The sequence below is a fragment of the Rhea pennata genome, chromosome 12 (genome assembly GCF_028389875.1).
Source record: "Rhea pennata isolate bPtePen1 chromosome 12, bPtePen1.pri, whole genome shotgun sequence".
NCBI classification, from domain to species: domain Eukaryota; kingdom Metazoa; phylum Chordata; class Aves; order Rheiformes; family Rheidae; genus Rhea; species Rhea pennata.
The window spans coordinates 20362097-20383810 of record NC_084674.1 but is presented as its reverse complement, the minus strand read 5'-3'; the positions used below and the strand labels follow the sequence as shown (position 1 = coordinate 20383810).

General features: G+C 40.9%; 1 protein-coding gene across 11 annotated transcripts in view; it reads left to right on the top strand.

Moving 5' to 3' along the window:
- ATP2B2 (ATPase plasma membrane Ca2+ transporting 2) overlaps positions 1-21714 on the top strand; it is a 396770-nt gene that overhangs the window by 9013 nt on the left and 366043 nt on the right. For 2 of the 11 annotated variants that reach the window (XM_062585776.1, XM_062585790.1), the window contains exon 2: positions 9102-9221. The exons of the other annotated variants lie outside the window; for them this stretch is intronic. The gene's annotated coding sequence lies outside the window, so the exon portion shown is untranslated. The remainder of the gene's footprint in view (positions 1-9101; positions 9222-21714) is intronic. 11 annotated transcript variants of the gene reach the window in all.

Here is a 21714-nt window from a genome sequence, read left to right as displayed (position 1 = left end):
AATAATTTATGTGGCAAGTGGGTCTAGAGGAACTCTTTCAGGAACAGTCTTCGGACTCGTGGGACCTGTTGGAAGGCACAGCTCGCGTCACGGCGAGCGCGGGCGGAAGCACGCTTCCTTCGCCTTGTTTGCTTCACAGGTTTTCTGCTGAGCAAATCTGTATACAATTTGGTTTGTGTTAAATCCCTATCAGGAAAAGCGCACAGTAAGAATGGTTAATTCAAGCATTATGTATCTGAGCTGATTAAAGAAATTCTAATCTGGATCTTTATATAGGAAGCTATAAAGCAGTTTCATAACTTAAACCAGATCAAGTCTATAGAACCATAATAAGCTCATGTAAATCTCCCCAGCGTAATAAGGTTGAAATATTTGATTTGTGCAATTAAAAAAATAGGCTTTGTGAGCATTGGAGTGAGAGTCCTTTGCTGCTTTATGATATATTTGATTAGAGCAGATACAGCTTTGAAGAAGCCTCATTTTCATCTGAATCAAAAGGTCAGCTGTTACAAATCACACTTAATGGCCAAGCTTTTATTTCATGTGCTCGGTTTGGTGCTTCAAGTTATACAAAATGAGCTCTGTCTGTTTTGAACTTCAAACTGCGTGAACAGCAGTGTGCATAGCAAATAGCAAAGTATTGATTAGAAACAGGGTTGAAATACCAAAATCAGGCTGTGGAATGCCGTATAACTTCTGTTAAAATTAGTGAAGTTATGTTACGCGATGTAGTGAAGTAGACTTGCAATGAGCTGGTCTTTGTGAAGGGCGCAGACCAAATAACTGCCAACGGGATATTTGTGGTTGAAGCGACAGATCAGATCGGAAGCAGGCTGCCGAAGTGTTCGATGAGCTCACGCCCAAGCGTGCTTGTAACGGAAGAAACCTCTTCTGCGCAGTGCAAGCCTCTGTCAAGCTTTATTTTCAAAATGCTGAAAATGAGGCCAGGGTTTCTAATGAAAACTGGCAAAGCATGGCAAAGCAGCATTTAAATTATCTAATCCCCTGATGGTACATAGGCATTTGTATGTTGCTTCCAGGAGAAGCCACATGTTTTTAAGCCAAAAATCAAGTATCATTGCCAACTTCAATTAACAAAATATCTTGTAATTATTTTCTTAAGATAATAATTCCAGAAAACTGAGTGACCTGTTGTTATTAGGAAACATAATTCAATTTTTCTACATAAGAGACAGGATTTTGCTCTGTGTTAGGGGATACTGTGAGTGAAGTTGAGCAACGTGATCCTAATTATGCAATATTTCTGTTGACTAAATGAAGGAAAAATAGTGGGGAAACATGAGCAATCTTTACTTGCTTTGCGGTCCCTTGCGTGCACGTCCCTGCAAAGGGCTCTCCTCTCCGCTGGGCTTAATCTCCCCTGGCTGCCGCAGCCTCGGGGGATTGAAATCAAACTGCACTGGGCCACGGATTAGTAGCAAGCTGAGGCTGAGTAATCAACTTGCAGAGGCAGAGATGAACCAGAAGCTTTCCTTTCCTTTCTTTTTCTTATTTTTCTTTTATTTTATTGCCAGTGCTGTTGCTTTTTCCTGCATTTTTCCTTTTCATTCAAAATGAATAGACTTAGATGAGTGACAAAGTACCTTTGTCCTGAGAAACTCTAGGCATATTTTAAAGCTTTTCTCTTTTTGAAAAAAAAAAATCCCTTTTTCAGTCTGTTATCCAGGTACTTTTTAGTACCATGAGGGTTTGACAGGAACCAAAGCTCTTTCCAAATGAGGCCCAATGCTCTTGCATTCTGCATACGGCTTTAACTTCTCAGTCTTGTAGGATCTTAGCTAAATATTTTACTATAAGTCAATTTTTTGTAACAATGTTTACAAAAGCTGTTACAGTTTTCCTTGAATCTGAGTCTTGGTAACTAAGTTTTTAATGTGTTGCTAGATAGCAAGTTTTCCAGTGTTTGTTAAATGGCTTCTTATATTACTAACCATTTAAGTCACTAAGTAGCTTTGCTATATTTGGACATAGAATGTTTTGTTATTTCTATGAATAGCTGTTTGAGACCGTTATGAGGTAAAGGCTTGTGTGTAAATACAACGTATCTCAAAATACATGCTTTAGAAGATACTTATATCTCACCTATCTGAGGAATAAATGACTTTATGTATGTGGATCTAGGAATTAGGAGGAACCAGTATTTCCTGTGAAGTGCTTTCTCGCTGTAAATATTGGTGAAACGCTGCCCAACCATAAATATGAACACGTTGGATCTCTGATCTTGGAAAAGATAACAGTTTCGGTGAGGAGAGTGCTATAATACTGTAGCAAGTGGGGCGGCAAGGGGATGCGCTTTTTATAGATGAGTATGTGGCTGTGATGAAACATTAGGAGCATTAACCTCTTTTTGGACTGTTTGGAGTAAGACAGGTCTTTATTCTCTTTCACCCTGCAAGAGGTGTCTCTATCTCACTTTTAAGAGAAGTAAATGTCCCAAAATTGTTTTCTGAAGGCAATGATCTTCATAAAGTCAAAGTAAATTCTATCCAGGCTGTAGCTTCTCTGTTTTATTCAGGGACACAGTTGCATGGGGCTTCCTCCGCTTCTGCCTTCCTGCATCGAGCAGTGCGTGGTCCCACCACCTCCTTCTGTGGGCCAGCAGCAAGTTGGAGGGTTGTGGAAGAGGCAAGGATGTCGTACGGTTGTAGGTACGACATACACCTGCAAGTCGCTGGAATGCTGTAGCTCTGCTTTGACTTCAGAGAGCCCGGTTACTTTTGCCACTCAGCACACCAGTTCCACTCTGTTACAGTTTAGGGTTTTTTTCCCTCTCCAAATGGCATCTTTCTACCAGCCTTTTGAGATCTTCAGTTTAAGGAGAAAACAAGATGAGTAAAGCTGAATAACTGGTTAAGTGACACGAGTAATAGTTGATTGGCCCTGCGATAGGAAGGGTATATCCAGAAATACAACATTAGTAACGTAAGGTTTTAACATTAACAAGTAGGCTTGTTATTTTTGACTGTATAGAATGTAATTCATGAATTGCATATAACTTTCTGTTCCCTAGTGCAAGTTTTTCTGCATGTCGTCTTGATATTTGATAGGGTTCCTGGAGTCAGAAGATGCTACAGAGCCACCTTTCCTTTCTTTTTTTTCACTCTTCTTTAAAAAACGCCAACTATCCTTCATAGCTGTACAGAAAAATTTAAAAAATCTTCTAATGTTACTTTGAAAACAAAACAAAAAAAAAAACCACCCAAATTATTTTTCTTTTGCCTACTTTATCATTTTTGGAAGGAGTGGCCTAATTGGGACTTTCTCAATTGCTTGGTAGCAACGTTTAGAGGGTAATTTCTGGGCTGTTTGGAAGTCAATTCTGTGGTACAGTAACCAGCATTAATACGGATGCACAACATTCCTCAAGTCTAACCATGATCTTATATTGTTCAAATAAGAGTGTAAAATAGTATTTAAACTCACTAAGGCAGGAAGTGGAGTTACCAGTTGGTTTAAATCTCTACAGAATCATTTAGTGAAGCTGAGAAAAGTGGTTGAAAATGAAGACAGTAAAGATAGCATTTAAGCCTTGATAAGCTAGAGCAGATTACAAAAATAATGGTAGCGATCATCATTTTTTCTGTGCTCTTTTTATTATTATTTTTTTTAGAGCTCTTTCCTTTAGGAATTAAATCCAGGTTCTGTTAGACAAACTCAAACTTAATATCAAAGCGCCACAAATGAGGCATTTGTGCGAGCTATATTGTATTGAACTCCAGCATAGTTATGGTGAGTGGAAACTGGTGTTAGAATAAATCCTCCAAGCAGTAATTGTAATTGTAGATTTAAACTTGAGAAGATTCCCCTTTGGCTCATAGTCTAACTTTTAAAAAATCGTCTGACTTATGCAAAGACTTTTTAAGGAATAAGGTTGTAAAACTGGGTAGTTGCAGGGTAGGATGGTCTATACTGGCTCATGTCTGTGCAGGCTCACGTGGGAAGGGGATACCATCTGAAATCGCTCTTCTGCGTCGCTCAGCGGTCCTTTCCTCTGTTCTCCTGTGCCGCAGATCCTGGTGTGTAGAGTTCAGTGTATTGTGTTTGTTTTTGTTGTGAAAAGTTTGGGGTCTAATGGCTGTGCAATGTGGACAACAGCACGAGAAACGAATTACACCCTCAGGGAATTACATCCTCAGTACAACGGAGAGTGAAGTTAGTATGGCAGACAGGAAGCAGGGTGTTTAGTGGCGGCATTTCCCAAAATCCAGCTGAGCTTCCCCTGCCTAGCAATACTGGAAAATAGAAAAAAGTTAGTATGTGGAAAACTAGGACTGAGTAGACCACAGGAGCTGAGGAAGCTTGAATACACCAAGAGGGAGTTTATAGTACGAGATTAAGTGAGTGGGGGAAGAAATCAATTTTATCTCAACCTTGTACAGTTATTAAGCAAATTATTTCAAGTCTTGGGTAAAAACAAAGTGGAGGAGCTTGAAAAACTTTTGACAATTCCTCTACTAAATCATTAATGCAAGTAAATTGGGGAGAGGCAGCTGGAGAGGCAAAAATCTTCCCAGGACTTGATGTTTAAAACTCTATAGAAAGCCTCTGCAGAAGCTGGGGAGAGGTTTATCTACAGTTCTGTTTTTTCTTTTTTTCTTTTTTCTTTTTTTTCCTTTGGAACTCACTGATAAACCACTGCAAGATTGCAAACACCTGAAACTTGTATTACACTCACCAGCCTGCTTGCATTTCTTAGCTTCTTCACTTCCACAAAGGATGTTCTGCAGACAAATGCAGATTAAAGGCAAATTCCTAACTACGTTTGAATCAGGTGGGCACGCTTACTCTTGGGAGAGTTGCTCGTTGTCTATCTGTGCTTTGCATTTCTTCCCAGATAATTCAGTGGTGTTTTTCAGTAGAAGTGTTTTGCTTATCTAATATCTCATAACTGTCAATGGACCAATGGAAAGAGAATATGCAAGATAAATTAAAAATCTATTGCTTTGTTGCATTAGAAGTTAAAATTAATATGAATAAATGTTATCTTCTACAGATAATTAGTGCCTAAAATACATAACAGGCAAAATACTCATCTGAAAATAAGCCCTGTTATCAAGGGCAATAATATTGTCAAAGAGAGATATTAGTAGCGTGTGTTAAAAACACATTTTAATTTCAAAAGTCCTTCAGGAAATATCAGTATGTTATTCTTTTGCCTTCCCTACTGATGACATGATCTTTTGTAGTTCTCATAAAGAAGCACAAAAAGAAAACAGTTATTTGTGAATAATAGGGTAGAACCACAGAAATTAAGACTGAATGTATTTGCAATCTATTGAATTAAAAAAAAAAGTCTATATATCTTAGATTTAGTAGTAGTCTAATCTCTCAGTCCATAGTTTTGCATTAAGAATACAATCTGCATGCTTTGCTCAGGATTACTCAGTTGGGAGATATATATATAAAAAAAAAAAAAAAAAAGATCGGGTGGCAATCTCTGTTCTCCTACCCGAACAAGTGTTACCAAATAAAAACATGCCTTTCAATTTCTGCTTTTCAGTGTGCAGTAACTTCTTTTAATTTTCAGTTAAATTACTTCTTATTTAGCTATTTTGAAAGATAAGCTCTCAACATTTCTAAACTGTAATTACCGTTGCTATATAAGCAAATACTTTTGAACATAGCCACCAGAATTCTCAGTGGAGTCACTTGATTGTATGCATTAACTGTAATATTCGTTCTGTGGTGTTTGTAACTGCCTCAGAAGTTCAGCTAATACAAAATTGGCATAGCTTTACAGACGTTGTTATAAATCTGTCAATGACTTCTAGTAAAAATTGTAACTTTAATTTTATTTAGTACTGCTCTAGTCATGTTGTTAACCTTGCATCAATGAATCAAAATGCTTCATAGTGTCATGGCAAAATAAGGAAATGCCAAGTTATGAGGTAAATTATATGAATGAGAGAAATAATTATTTATATGAACAGGGAAGACAAACATTTATGAATGTATTCAAACAAGTCAAAAATCTTATGAATTACAGTAGCCAGGAGAGGGCTATACTTTTCAGAGAGCTACCATATATTAACTGCTAACATTTCATGCATGAAAGATTTAGGAAAGCCTAAAAATGACACATTTTGTGTCTCAGCTTATTTTGCTATAGTTTGATCTGTTTTTCTGTACCCTTTGACAAAGGGTCTGTGCATACAAAATATCATTTAATTATAATTCACAGTAAATGGTGTGTGTGCACATGTACATAAACACACACACACTGTCCTCAGTATCGTTTAATTACAATCCAGAGCAAACAGTCTGTTTTCTTTATCCTGGGGCACAAAAGAAATGTTTTATTCTCTTTTTTGTTTTAGGGGCAGTAGGCTAAATATTCCTCTGAAAGATGTCATTTCATATTTGACTATTGAATAGTCCAGAGAAACACAGTAGAAACAACTGCAAAGATTAGAAATATGTTACACTTTCTTGACATTTGAATATTTTGTATTGTATGAAATTATTTTCTGTATCTTCCTTGCATCTTACTAATATGTTTGACATTTATATGCATCATTGGTGTTAGTTAAAAGCATCCAGGCCAAATTCATTTTTCCCCCATAAATAATTAAAGGAAATATGGTGTATATTCATTTTGTGTACATGGACACGTACGTTCATAGCTATATATCCATATTTCTGTTTTTTAATTTGTTTTGGGTTGTTATGTTTTTCTTTTAAAAGGATTAATAGTAAGAAGAAATAACTTCGAGCTTTTATGAATTGCAAATAAGAGTGCTTTGACTGAATGAACTAACTTGAAAAAAAAATTTTAAATTATTTTTCCCTAAAGCCTGCTTTTTCTTTTCAATATGCTCATACATAACTTTTATTTACTACCTTTCATAATTAATATGAATTAAACTGGTGGAAAGTAGTGCACAAGCTGAATTTCATAAGAGAAGTTTGTATCACACCTGTCTGTCTCCCAAATCCTGAGGTGTTGTTTCTATAAATGGTTTAAGTTATTTGTCTTAATTTTTAATTTAATTTTTGTCTTAAGCTTAACTGACTAACATATCTTTACAACTGCTTGTAGAAAGTGAGGCTTGAAGATATTTGCTAAAAAATTAAGCTGCAAAAGAACATTGTATTTGACCTCCGAATAGAGTGTTTTGCTATCTCTGGTATCACATTCAAAGGAGGGAGAAAAAAACAAGTTGTAACTTAATAATTTTCTTACAGGACATCATTATTTTAGCTGCATCTACTTATCTATACACAGTCAGGCTGCTGATTCAGCATCAACCGAATATTCTGTGGACCCTTCATGTAAGTTAAGAGACCTCAGTCATTTTGCTAGTAGACAGATGTTTAAAGCAGAAAACTAAAAATAAGAAAAAAAGTGATCACTAATTGGCACCCTGTTGGTTGGCTCAGCAAGAGACTACTGAGACAAAAATAATATTTATGCAGTGCTTGAGTAGCACTGTAATAAAATGAATAATAACTGAGCTGCTTTCTTATCCTTGGAAGTGGTCCCTCCAGTTCTGGGTTGGAGGCGTGTTGGTGTAACAGCTTCCCTCTGGGGTATACCTCCTCTATAAGTAAGTAATAGACTTCAAGCTGCATAACCTTTTATCCTTGTTAAAATATTAATTATTTTCAGCATTCCAGAGTAAGCACAAAGGAGTCGACGCACAGATGCTAATTGTTGAGGAAGAGAGGAGACTGTGAGAGAAGATCTCAAAAGTCACTATGCAAAACAAACAGACCGTAATTCCTCAGATTCCTCTGTATGTCTCTCTTACTATTTCCTTGGTCCGTGGTCTTTCTCTGGACTGAGGTAAGAGTTTAGGGGCAGTTTCCTGTTGATGGCAACAAAGACAGGGAATGGATCGCCTAGATTTTCCCGGAGGAAGCCGCGAAGTCTTTTGCTCTTCTAGTACGGTCAGCATTTTGAGGAAGAGCAGTACTTAAAAATGCAAGTCCTTTATCTGTGCTGAGACATGCCAAAGTTTTGCATTTGACTTGGAAAAGGCAGATGCTCCAAGTCCTGAATACATAATGGCACTTATAGCTGCCCACATGACTAACAAAAATATTATAAGAGTGCAATTAATGGTTTTACCTGGCTGTGGGTAGTGCACTTGCATTGCACTCTGAACTAGAAGCACCGCAAAATACTGCTGAGCTAGAGCTGGTAATCTTTATCTGTTTTTATTTTTTTTCGTGGCATAGTGAATATTCTGCAAGAAACTAAAACCTGAATTGAACTGAACCAGCAATTAAAGAGTTGCTGACAAAACAACATTTAGGGCTTTATTTTTCATCCTAAAATATTTACAGCTCAATTAATAGCAAATGTTTTCCAAAAGTTCTTAAGATCAAGTGAATTTTTTGAAATGAAAACTTAAAAACGCTTTGACAGGAAACGTTAAGTTTTACTTTGATTTTAAAAGTTAGATGTTTTATGTTCTGAAACTTGTGCTCTGCCTTTCTTTCACACTTAGCTTCATTTTCAAATAGGACTTCAATTAATGATTAGTTTTAGTCTAAACCCCTTTCCTATACTCCTTAAATACCTCCAAGACATGGTCAATTTATCCTGTAGCTTGTTGGATGTAATACAAGTCATCTTATCAATCTCATTCACTTCTCCAAAATGCTCCTCTACTAACCAAATGCCATTTGCAGGAATGACACCTTCTTTACTGAGGTTTTCCAGTCAACTTCAGTTTGACTGACTTCCTAAGGAAACTCAGGCCATTTACGTCCATAGTCGCTGGATGATAAGTGATTTGGATGCACCCCCTAAGTCCTGAATGTAGGAGGATTTAATGTGTCCGTATTCCTTTGTTCATATTCTAATTCTCAAGATGGATTAAGAATCTAAAGTGTATATTGTTTTTAGGCTCATCAAGAAATGCACACATACATAATTCAGTATAGAGTAGAACCACGCTCTATGCTAGTGATCTTAATTTAAAATAAATGCAGCTATTTCTTCATCCAAGGCATTTCCCACCATCTGATTATTACAGTAGCTCTGTTGGCTTTTATATGATGTGTGTAATAACATAAGCATTTTTGTAATGGTAAGTAGTCTAAAAGTTTTTCTTTTTTTTGTTTTGCTGTAGTTAAATTCTGCAGTTGGAAATTTGGATTGAAATTGTTACCTTTTAAGAAGAAATATTTAATGAAGAATCACTGAAACTAAATTTCAGGCAGGGAGATACCAGTGTGAAGGATGAGAAAAGGTATGGTATAAAGCTGTTAGTCATTATGTCATGTACATCAGTGACTGTGTTGCTCAGAGCTCAGTGCTTTGTCATCTGCTCTGAAGACTTTTTTTGTATCTGTTAATAATCATTCCTGGTTTTAAATGCAAAGTCTCTCTGCTTTGATCTCCTTGATTTCCTGCAGCCCTGGCTAACATAGCTGTTAGGCAGGCTTTTCACAGGCCAAGTATTAATTGTCAAAATGCGCAAGAAAATGTCTGCCTGCAAATTTCTTACTTGCATATTCATTTGAGTAATTCCTGACTCAGGCATGGCTTTTTTTTTTCCCTCCATAAAAAATCTTCTGCTGAGCAATGAGCTCATTGCAGCACTTTCCCTCTCTTTCTGTCCGAGAAGACTCGCCCGTGTAAATCTTGGAAATGGCATCCCTGAGTGCCACAGCCTTGTAACGTAGCTGGAAGTCTAACAGTGATTCATCTTTGGATTTGCTCAGGGGCTCCAGGTATGAAAGAAAGGAGAAATAGTTTGAATTATTAGAGGAGATTTTGCTGAAAATACCAGCACTGCTTGAAGCCTTCTGACCAAATGTTGTAGGGGGTCAATCTCATCTATCATGTTTCTTCATCTAGGTGACCAGTTAACTTATTTTCCCTGTGCCTCACTGGGATGCAAAGCCTAGAGTCTTGCTGGTACATTCAGAGCCTACATGTATGTTTTACCAATATCCATAAGAAAGAGGATTTTTTTTTCCTCCAGATATTTTGCAAAACTGCAAAATGTAGACTTGCATGAGAAGAACAGCTAAAGATAAATGACTGACTTAAAAGACTGAAGTAGGATTTTCTACAATGCAATTTTTTTTCTTTTTCCAAACAACAACTAACCTAACGTAGCTCTTGCTGCACAATACCATATTGCCCAAGATAGGAGGAGTAAGTACCAACATGCTCTATCAGATGATTTACAAAATGTTTTGATAAAGTGCTTGTATTGTTGGAAGATGATGACAAACTAAGAGTGGGGCAACTGTATTGCCATAGTGGCAGTGTGGCAAGGATTGTGTAATTCTGGAAAGCTTCTGAGTGGAGCAGGGTGATTGATACTCATTGGAAATGATTGTTGCTAAGTTGTGTCTGCCCAAACTACGTTAGCATTAGTTCTAAAAAAATGTTCATATACTTTTAGTTTTATAAGCTTTAGAAATAACCTGGTAACGTACAAAATCTTTGAAAGAAAGTTATCTCCAAAATAGATGACCTAAGAGATGGATTTAGAGACTTAACATTCTCATAAGAGCCGTAACCAACATCCTTTACAGAAATTATTCTCTGAAAGTTGTTTTTTAAAAAAATGTAAATGTCTTCCTCCATGTTTCTCTGCCTGCTAACTGAAAAGAATCCAAACTCTTTCACTGCCAGTAAAGGGGAGCAGAGAACTAGGTCTGAAGCAAACAAAAATATTTTGGTGAAATAGGATTAGTTCTTAAATCTTAAAGAAAAAAAAAAAAAAGCTTGTGGAGTCATGCAAAACAGAAAAGAGGTTTAGCCTGCATAGAAACGGAATCACATGAGCGCAATATCATTCAGACTTTCACTCGTGACGTTTGGTTGTTGTTGGAGATAAATCTTTGAGAAAAGGAGTACAGTAGTTTTTACAGCTAAGGAGCTCAATTTCCTTAGCTTTCTGCAGTGCATGAAATATAGTTATTGCTAGAGAGATGAAGCAGGAATATGGGCAACACTCTTATAGCCTAGCTGCAAGTGTGTGGTTTTTTTTTTTGGTTTTTTTTTTTTTTGTTTTTTAAGCAGTTCTTTATTTAGGGGATTATGTTGTGTGATTCGTGGCTGTGATGCCAGGTGCTGCACGTGTCATTGCTACAGCTTCACAAGTAGCTATGAGAGAACAAGGCACAAGGAAAATTGTTAGGACCTCCAATAGGGAAGATGCAGTTAAGGGAGGCAGGTCCTGGGGATACCGACTAGAGAGAATGTGCTATATTTGCTTATATATAGGGACTGTGCAATTCTTTCCTTCATATCTTTGTGGTCCTCTTTGAATGATTGTCCGTATCCATGGTGTGTGCCCAAAGGTAGAGTCTCGGTGGCCATCGGTGCCTGCAGAGCGCTGTGTGTGTTTGGCTCCGTGCAGAGGGCATGATGGATGTAGTGTCCTTCCTGGGGCTTCGTTCCTCCCAGTTGCTTTGTTCTTGGAATGAGTGCTGTTTGCATTTGGACTGCAGGAATATTTTACATTAGTATGTTGCTTCTTAGTTTTCTTATTTCCCTCCTCCCCCCCCCCCAAAAAAAAAAAAAATCTTTGGTTTGCTTGGAATGAAGTTTACCGTTTCAGCTCATTTAAAGGAGGCATGAAGAACTAACACTGCGTTTCCTGGGGGAGTGCTGCATCTCCAGATTCTTCAGCACGAGGGTAGAGGCCCTCAGTTGCGTTGGGAGTGGACAAGAAAACGCATCACACTATGACAGAAGTCTGAGGGAGCTCAAGTGGCAAATCCCCCACAAAAAGGTTCCTTCAGGAGGAAAATTCTCTCATCTTTGCCTCTGTTGCTTCTTGAATGACGTTCGTGGCAGGTCTTAAAGACGCTTATGCTGTGTTAAGGCCCAAGATCAGATAAAATATGGAGTCAGTGTTACAGGTGTCAGACCGAGAGTTTTGTACCTTTGGCACTTCTTTGAACTTGAACTTTTTCTAGCATGACCTGTCTGTCTACACCACATGTCTATGGCTTGTGTGCCGTATCTCATCCACCTCTTTAGTGCCATTCTGAAAAGATGCTTCTACGTGCCTCGATCCTAGCACTTATTTAAAAGTATAATTCTGCAATCCATGCTCGGTCATCTCTTCTTCAGTGTCTTGCCTCTGTAATTTAGAGGGACTGAGTTATGGTGGGTCCATCTTGCTCTTTTGTGTTCAAAGCATGAGTGCCTAGATACTCAACAGACGCGAGCATGCAAGCCAAATGGATGCATTAGCCCAGAGATGCAAAATGGTAATAGTTCCCAGCTCTGCTCTTGGCGTCCGAGTGCTTCCTCGGTGCTCTTCCTTACGAGTGTCTCATCTTTCTGGCGGGTCGGGAGCTGAGACGTAAAGATTGCCTTCCTCTGCCTGTTAGGTTGTGCTTGGCTTTCCAACCCACTTCCAGTTTGACAAAAGGCTGCATTACAAAAAAATTCTCCCTTTTGAGCCTTCTCCTGCACCTGATGCAATTTTCACTTGCGCTGCCAAGGATTTGGCAGGGATACTTTTTATCTGCACCCATTAACATGAAGGAAATCGTATCCAGATGAAAATGATTTCTTTTTTTTATAGCGCACTACCATGTTCTCCTAAACTGAGTGACATTCCTACCTACGGCTTGTTACGATTTTCAGTTATAAATTTTATCATCTGGCCTTTGACTTAGGGATGCTCAAGGAACAAAACTTTTCACATGGCTGATATGAGGTATTGTCTTCTGAAACATACTTTCAGCAGGTTTGCTCTCTGGAGGCTATGAAAGTTAATAGTCTCTCCTCTGAAATCTGAGTGCTGCTGGATAACTTTGGATGCATTCCAAGGAATGGGCTGATCAATACCTGATAATTTACATTTCACTGACATAATTTTTGCTGCTTAAATCTTATTGGGGAGTACAACTTTTTAATGGAAATGGTTTTGTTTCTGTTTTTATCAATAGAAACAAAAAACATAGATTGAATACAAAATACTGCATTCAATTGAGGGGGTATGTAGGTAAGGTAAAAGACTTTTTTTGCTGTTAGTAATTCTTACAGAAAAATAAGCTGGGTTTAAGGAAGTCAGCTTTGCATCGTTAAACGAATGTTTTATTTAAATGAAGAAATGCCAGCAGCTATAAATCACTTGGCATGACTCTGCCGTGAACATTTTGGTCTTTGGGTAGGCCTGACCGACTTCCAAAGGCATCGATCCCAGTACTGACTTCAGGCTAAGTGCCATCAGCTTTGAGTTTAATAACCTTTATTTAGATGGATTTTACATGATTAATGTGAAACATTTTCATAACTGGCAAATTGAGCCGGCTTTTGCCAGGACATGGGTTTAACAGGAGAGGGCTCACCTCACTGATATGTGCTCGTAGCTGGTGTTTGAGGCGGAGGAATGTGCAAAAAGCCGTAACGGGCCGGGAAGGAAGTGTGCTGACAGGGCTGCCTCCCGTTCGCAAAGCGATGCCGAGGAGGTTTTCGCCCTGCAAAGCCTCTGCGTGTCCAGGCTGCTGACTGGTTTTTCCTCTCTGCTGTTTATGTGCAGTGCTCCTCTTTCCTCTCTTCTTGCTGGTTATTTAGTGGGATTTTCTCAGCCAGTTTGTTGTATTTCAAACTGCTCGCTTAGGGTATCCAGCGGGTCTTCAGCCAGTAGATGTCAGCCAGGGCGATTAGCAGCTCTTCCAAAACACTAGCCGACAAGATTAATACTTGAGTTATCACGCAAATAAGGCTCAGGCTCTCTGGGTAGATGGCAGTAAGCTGGAAATTGCTAAAAAAAAAAAAAAAAAAAAAAAAAAAAATATATCCCCCCTAGGTTCCGAGTTTCTCTGTTCCTCTATTTTAAGGATTTCAGAGATCCGTTTCAAGGAGCTGTGCCCAAATGTGTGTTTGGGCAGAGCCCTTCTTTACAGAGGGGTTACATCACCTGCGGCCTCTTGCTTTGCTGATCATCTGCTTCAAATGAAGGGTTCTTTCCTGCACAGCAGGCTTGAATGTGTGTGAGATGCCTGGGAGCAGTACCATTAGGAGAGCTGCAGGGGCTGGAGGTTAAAGGAAAGCAAAGTTTGCTAGGAGAGATGATAAAATTTATTAAACCACTTAATATCACTGGAACATGTAAATTCTAAGTGTTTTGTGTGAGTGGGAAGGCAGAACTTGGAATATATTGCTAGCCTTAAAAAGAAAAAACAACCAAAAACCTAAGGCAAAACGTACCTCTCAAAAGGTTGCAGTCTCAAACACCTCTTGCTTCAATTTCTTTTTCTGTAGAGAAGCATGGTGCTCTGAGGACGTAAGGAAGAAGATAAACTCATTTACATGGCTTTGAGATGACTTTAAATGATTCTTGTTCTTTTTAACATTTATCTATATCCGTCTTTTTAACTTTATATTTTGGCCAAAAACCCCTCTAGTTATGCTGCAGTTTTGCATCTTTGCTGTTTTGGTTAGTGCACTGCTGATGTGGGAGGTTGACCTCAATGCAGCTCTAACTATGAAATATTAATTGGTGGTAATACTTAGCAATTAAGACAACAGTAAAACAAGTTGATATTGTGGCATATATCAAAAAAGTTCTTTGTAGCATGCTCAGAATTTTGTCACCTAAACTTCTCCTGTGGGCGGGTGCCCTGGGCACTTGTTTTGCCGCTGGAGACGCTGGGTTCTCGCGCGGCTCTCGCTCCCCCCGACGCCCGGGCATCGCTGCTCGCGGCGCCGTCGGCCGCTCGCCGGCGGGAGCGCGGGGCTGGTCCCGCTCCTTCGCTGCCGGCCTCGCCGCCTCCTCCGAGGCAAGCGTGAGCTCATCCTGCTCATGCCGGAGCCGGACGGAAAGCCGTGCGTCGCCGGCGTGAGCAGAGATCGGCAGCCGTGCGCCGGGCTGCGCGGGTCTGCGGGTGGAAGCTGCCTTCCAGGACGCGCGGCGCAGACTCTCGTGGTGGTGGAACGCGCCGTTCGGAGGCGCTCGGACGCCTCCAGCGGCTCACTGCTTTGAACAGTGCGCGTTTTCATTCTGTCTTTTCTGTTTGTTTGCTCAGAGGCTACGTGCACCCTCCTTCTGCAATGAGAAACTAAGCCCTAAAACTGCTGCGCTGTTGAGATTTGAAAGAATTGGATGTCTTCTCCAAACAGTAGTTCAAAATCCCTCTTCGTGATATTCCAGTCTTGGCCTTTCGCTGCTAACCCTCACTTCTCTGTGAGAGGGTGAATGAGGCTACACCACGCTACCCACTTCTTGACTGTATGTGACTATTGGTTCCATAATTTTCTTCCCTTTAGCGCTTGAACAGAAAATACAGGTGCTTAGCAGGCTGGTCTTGGAGGTTAGTAGCTTGCTTTTTCTGGAGTTGTTAATTTCTTGTTTTCTTTGTGTGTGTGTGTGTGTGTGTGTGTGTGTGTGTGTGTGTATATATATATATATATGTGTGTGTGTGTGCATATGTGTGTGTGCATTAAAAAAAAGTCCATATATATCATTCTGGCCTCCGCCATTCCCATTTTCTGTAGAAAGCCTGAGCAGTTCTACTTTAGGGGGCAAGTGTAAGCATTTTGAGCATCCCTAAATGGCATAGCCTGCCAAAATGAGAGTTCATGCTGTCTGTTCCTTTTTCTTATCACCTATTTTGAATTATTTTCTATAGAAGATTGTCTTCAAGCTTAAAATATTCACTTGACATCTATTTAAGATAGAATAGTTGTTTTCGTGTTTTTTTTTTTAACTGTTATTATTAAAAAGGTTTTTAAAGACCTAAGACAAAAGACTTAAACTTTTCTCCATGCAGAGAATTCATTCAGTAGCTGATAATGCAATCTTCTCAGGATAAGTGAAGATAAAATGTCCTGGCTCTGTCATCAGCCTTTGATGCTATTGACCATGGGGATGGTTTTTTAAATGCTGCCTGGACTCCGTGCTTATCTGATGCGACCGCTCTCAGGTTCGCCGCTGCTGGCTGCGTTTGCTCGGGTCCTGGGGCGCTGCGGCGTTCGGCAGCCCCGAGGGGAGCTGTGGTTTGGGAGCCCCGGGCCAGAAGGAGCCGGCCGGTTGCTGCCGCGCCGGGATGCAGCCGGGGCGGCGGCCCCTAGCCCCGAAGGGCGGCGGTTCCTCTCTGCGGCGCTTTGGGGCGTTTGTGGGTGGGCACCTTTCGTTGCGTGTGTGCGATTCGGGGGATGTTTTGAGGGGAGCTGGTGTTTTGGGGTGGTTTGACAATGTGTGTGGTCTTGGGAGGGGTGTTTTTTGTTTGTGCTTTTGTTTTGGGTGTTTTGCCTGGGTTTTGGGGGGTTTTTCTTTGTCCGTTTTGCGCTCTGGGCGGTCTGTTCGGGCTGTTCTGTGCCGTTCTGGGTAGCCCGGCCGTGAGCGCCGCCTTCCCCGCGCTGCCGCCGCGGCCCGCAGGGCGCTGCGCGCTGCGCGGGGGCAGCAGCCGCCTGCCCGGCACGGGGGCGGCGCGGGCGCGGGCGCTGCGCGCTGCGCGCTGCGCGGGGGCCGCCAGGCGGCGCGGCGGAGCCGGGGCGGCGGCGGCGGCGGAGGGAGCAAGGCGCGAAGCCGAAACGGCGCGGTCCCTCCGGGCCGTTTTAACCCTCGCTGGCGCCGCCCCGGTGCGTTTTGCCCTCCTAACCTCCGAGCTCCCGGGGAGCCCGGCTGCGAGGCGCGTAGTAAGAGCATCCGCGCTGGGCGCGAGGTTGCTTCTTCCCCCCTCAGTCCGCAAGCGCTGCAGCGCTGCACGCGGTTAAAAAGAGTCTGCGCGGCGAGCTGGGGCCGTGAGCAAGGCAGGAGCTCGTCCTGCCTGGCTGTTCCGTGGCCGCCGTGAACGGGTTCGAGTGACTGCATAAACAAGGTTTCTTTTTTAGTCTCTAAGTCCTTCAGCATAAAATTGCAAGTGAAGGCAGCTAACTGCATTAAATCCAGTTACAACTTAATAGCTTTATAAGATAAAATTGTACAATTCTTTAAAACCTTATGCATTCAAAACATACATTGTGAGGAGAGGAAGACAGTGCTAACACACGTGCCCTATATATTATTCCTTTCATTGAACTTAAAGACAATATTTTAAATACATTTTTTCCTGAATGTTATTGATCAAGCTACATTCCTACATTATTAATTCCTAACAAAAATGAAAATAATTAACTACAAATAGGGTTTTGGTTTTCAAAATCTAAAATAACCTTGTTATTCTTCAGAAAACTCTAATGTGAAGCTAAGCCTCCTGCTGAGAAATAAGGCATTTAAAGTGTGATAATTCTTCTAAATGATAGAGTATTTATATAATATCTAAGCATTCAGCTTGGTCAGTTTGTGTGGCAGCTGCTGCTGTCCTGTGCTGGAAACATCAGGCTCTCTGCTGTGAGTAAGTTTTGCCAACTTACAGCATCCAGGGCTGGTGACCTGATTGTATATGGATGAATTGAAAGACTTTTCAGGAGCTGGGTACTTCCCTGTTGTACTCAGTATTGCAGTTCCTTTAATGAATTGACTGTGTGTGGCAGGTGGGCAGAAAAAGGTGGAAGTCAAGTTTTTTTCTTTAGTTGTAGACTGAGTTTTAAAAAATCTTTTTTTGAACAGTTATTGAGGTCCAAAACTTGAAAACTTCACCCGAAGTTTGAGTTTGCTGTTCAAAGCACTTTTTGGAGGAGACTTTTCGGAAGGGCTCTGGCTCGTTGATGTACCTGAAACTGGGCATCCAAAGCAGATGCGCTTTTCTAAAATCCTAGTCTGCTCCGAATTCGAAGGCGGCTGCTTTTTCCAATTTAGCTGTGATGCGTTTGCTGGGCTTACTTAAATTGCTCCCTCGTTATATGGCAATTAATAACTTTGTAAACACATGCTGATATTTTCCTCAATGTTGTCAGCCCTATGTGCATATCGATGAAATGAAATTTCATACTGTACTATTTAGCATTTTGACTGTAGCAGTTTGCTTAAGCTCAGGCACAGTCCCTTGCCTCTGTACAGACTGTTCTGGTTTCCCTGAAGGCTGTGTCAGTAAAAACGAGACGAGAATCTGGCCCCAAAAAATGCAAGTTACATAACAGCTAGAAATCCGCTTTGGCTGTAAAATATTTAGTCGGTATTATGTAAGAAAATGGAAAAGCTGGGAGGTAGAGAGGGAGAAAAAAAAGAAATAGCTGAAGATTAGAGTGAGAAACTGAAGCAGATAAAAACTTGGGATAGTGACTCCGGTGATGGTGGAAACAGTCTATTTACAGTTTCCTTCATGACTTCATTAATCCCCAGACTTTTGAGGCTGAGGCTAAATGGCAAGCATGCGGGCTCTGAGCCTGTGCGTGGACAGTTTTCACTTGTGCTTAAGATTAAGCTCTGCAGCTGCAGTAAGAAAATGCCTTTTATTTACATTGCAAAGCTTTTGTCATATGTCAGGCAATTCGTCTCCGGACAGGGACAAGCAGCTCCCTGCTCTCAACATCGCCTGCCGGCCTGGCCGTGCCGCAGTCCAGAGCGAGCAGGGATGTCTGAGTGCCTGCAAAAACGTGTCTTCTCCTTGCCCATAAATGCAGATTTGGTGTAGTTGGGGTTAAGGAGTGGAAGTGTCTCACTATCACTGACTGAAGACACACCGCTACCCACTTTTTGCAGCCAGGCTGAAGTTTTGCTAGTGGGTGCAGTCTCCTAGGTGTCCTGGAGGAGGAAACACCTCCCAGCCTAGCTTCCGCTCAAGATGGGAGACTTGGTACGTGCTTTTCTCCTGGTGAGTGCCACTGTGTTTCTCTGTATTGTGTAGGCAGCTGCAGAATACTGGCTTCACCATTTGCAAAGCAGACATGGGAATGGGAAGTTAAAAATTACATTCATGCAGTTTTTCTCAGATTTTAAAAGCCCCGAAGGTCTGTGGATTCTCTGATCTAAACCTGTAGGGTGTGTGTGTGTGTGTGGTGGGGGGGGGGAAGTGCCTGTAGCATGTGTATTCCCCCTGCCTTTAACAGGTTTGATTCTTGAAGGAATAAATGAAATGGAAAGCATGAGTAAAATGTAGATTACTTTTTAGTTTTGCAAAAGCTTTCAGTCCTTTGGCTGGGAAGGTAGGGATGAGCTCAACTGGATGGCGTTCCTTTGTTTGACTTTATATATGAGCAAAGAACTCTCACCGGGGAAAAGCTCCAGTTCTCTTATCTTGTTGTCAAAGCCTGTGATGACGAAAATGAAATGAACTTTTCACAAGCAAAGTTTGGTGAGAACTCATCTATGTGCAGAATAATTTGGCTAGGTGTGACATGTTCATTTAAAGATGCTTCTGACATGGCACAGAGAATTTGTCATGCAAATGAGATCCTCATTAGGAAGTAATATTTTTAGAATTCTTTAAGTGAAAGGAAACATGCTCTTCTAAAGGCTTTCTACACACACATAGGACTATTTTATAAAAAGTAAAATTGGACTGGACATGGTTGTATTACTGTGAGACAAATGTTTTCCCAGATCATCTCATTAGAAAATCTAAATTTGGAGTTCTTACATGATCTACCTTTCATAAAATGACATGCTTTAAAAGCCTATTTTTTTTGTCCTGAATTTAACCTACTTATCCAAGAAAAGAAGGGACTTTTACTGTGCTGCAATGCACTGCAGGATATCCTTTCTAAAGAAGAGATGTGGCTGTTTTACCTGCTCTTGAGTAGGGTGAAATGCAGGAAGTCAGTCACACTATGACATTTATGTAAGTGAGACAACAGCAGTATTTCTTGGAGGCAGGGAGAAGTGACAACATTGACGTTGTATAATATTTAAGTCTCCTGTCTTCAAGCACGTGATGAAGTTATGCATCTGTGCAGCTTAAATGGGTACAAACGTAGGTTGTGAAACTATGTTTCACCCAGTAGGTGAAACTGGGACTGTGCTGGTCAGGGCCACAGAGGAGGGATGCATGCCTTGGCAAACGAGGGTGGTTTCAGGTCTCGTCGCTGATTTTGTGGTCTCTCGTGGCTCTGTGCGTGGAATATCTAGCCTCCTGCCCATCTCTTGCGTTGACATGGGAGGACCTGGAGCTCTCAGTACCCAGCTCTGTGTGGCCCAAACTTCCTGCCTTCCGGAGGGAGCATGCTGGGCAAGAAGGAGTCGGCCACAGATGCCCCCCAGGGTTCCCGCTGCCTGAAATGCTGGCTAGGTTGAGAGGGGCCTTAGGTTCACCTTTCATGGTGGGCGTTTGTCTTGTGTTTTGTAATGCAGCTGCTGTTGGAGGTAACTTCTAATCAATTCCAGAAGTCCAGGAATTTTTCTAGGTATCAGTGCAGGGACTTTGACAACACAAAATACATGATCTCCATGCACTCCTCTATAGTGCAAGAGGCAAAAGAGCAGGAGGTGATAGGAAATTGCTCAGTGAACTATCCTGTTGCTACCTCTGCCTCACTTGTATGCTGCAGTGCCAGTGGCTAAATGGGTTGGCAAAGGAAATGCCAGACCACGGATGAGGTCCATGTTAGAATTAGAGGAAGAATAAGGTGCTCCGGGCAGAAAATGTCCTTTTTCCTAGTCAAAACAATTTAGGTTTGTGCAGCCAGCACTCCACTGCAGGAGAGCTAGAGAAGTCTCTTGCTTTATATAGTACTGCAAGAGACACTGCAAGGACAGAAATGATAAAGGTAGACAGGAAAGGTTGTGTTGCAAATGAGGACTTCTGGTCCCTGGATGGTAGGAGTAAAGAGGAGCAAATGAATTAACACTTGCATCACATTTGTTGCTCTGGCTCCTTTGCCTCCAAGACCACGTAGATACTGTTGAAGTAGAGCAGTTTGCATGAACTTCTGGAAGTTGTGAAGAAGAGCAGCTGAAGAATGGGTTAGGCTTGGTGTCAGTCTCCTGTGGAAACCGATACGGTTTCGGGAATGGAGACGTATCCTCTAGCCTGGGTACCTAAACAGTGAAGCATGTGCTCCCTTCTACTTTGTGTGCTTAGATAATGCTCAGTTGACTAATGCGGGCAGTTCTTCTGTCATGTTAGGTAAATTTGGGTTCTGTTACTCAGGTCTCGGGGAGTTCCGTGGAAGGCTTTTGAGGTGAAACTTGGAAACACAGTGTTCATGTCCAGAATGCCAGGTGAAGACCAATTAAGATGTATTGTGCAAGTTCCACTGCTCTTTATCAGCAATGAGATGCAGTACAATTATTTTCTTGTAATCTAGTTTTGAAATTATTCAGATTCGTAATTAACTGGCTTTCACTGCACTGTAGTCATATCTCAAGAAAGCCAACTGTGAAATTTCTGGCTTAAATAATAATTTCTTAATACTTCTATGATCATATGCATAAGGTTTTAAGTTTACTATAAAATATAACTTAAAACAAGTTTTAGTTTTGAGCATGTGTTTTACTAAGCAAAGTGTTGTTTCTTCTAAGCATTGAGATGGCAAGAAGACATGCAGTTACTGTTCGAGAGTGTGATGTCCACTTTGAAATACACTGTGGCAACTGTGGTCCTTTTATACATTTCACTGTGTTCATCTGAGGAGGACTGCTAATGTTAGAGGCTGAATGTTGCATCTTGATGGAGCGCTCTGTGCAGGAAGGGAAGCATCAAATAAATTGGAGAAGTTGATGAAGAAAATATGACCCAGAGAAACAGGCCATAGAAATGAGCTGAGAACTTGATGAGAGGCTTTATGCTGGACACAGAATAGCTTTCTCTTGGTGTTTGTTTTTTTTTTTTTTTTTGGTTCAGGAAAATGGAGCTTACATATATGGTTTAAATAAATAATCACTTTTTTTTTGAAGCAAATACCTGATTTGATCATCATTTTTTTTCCTCCTCCAGCAAAAT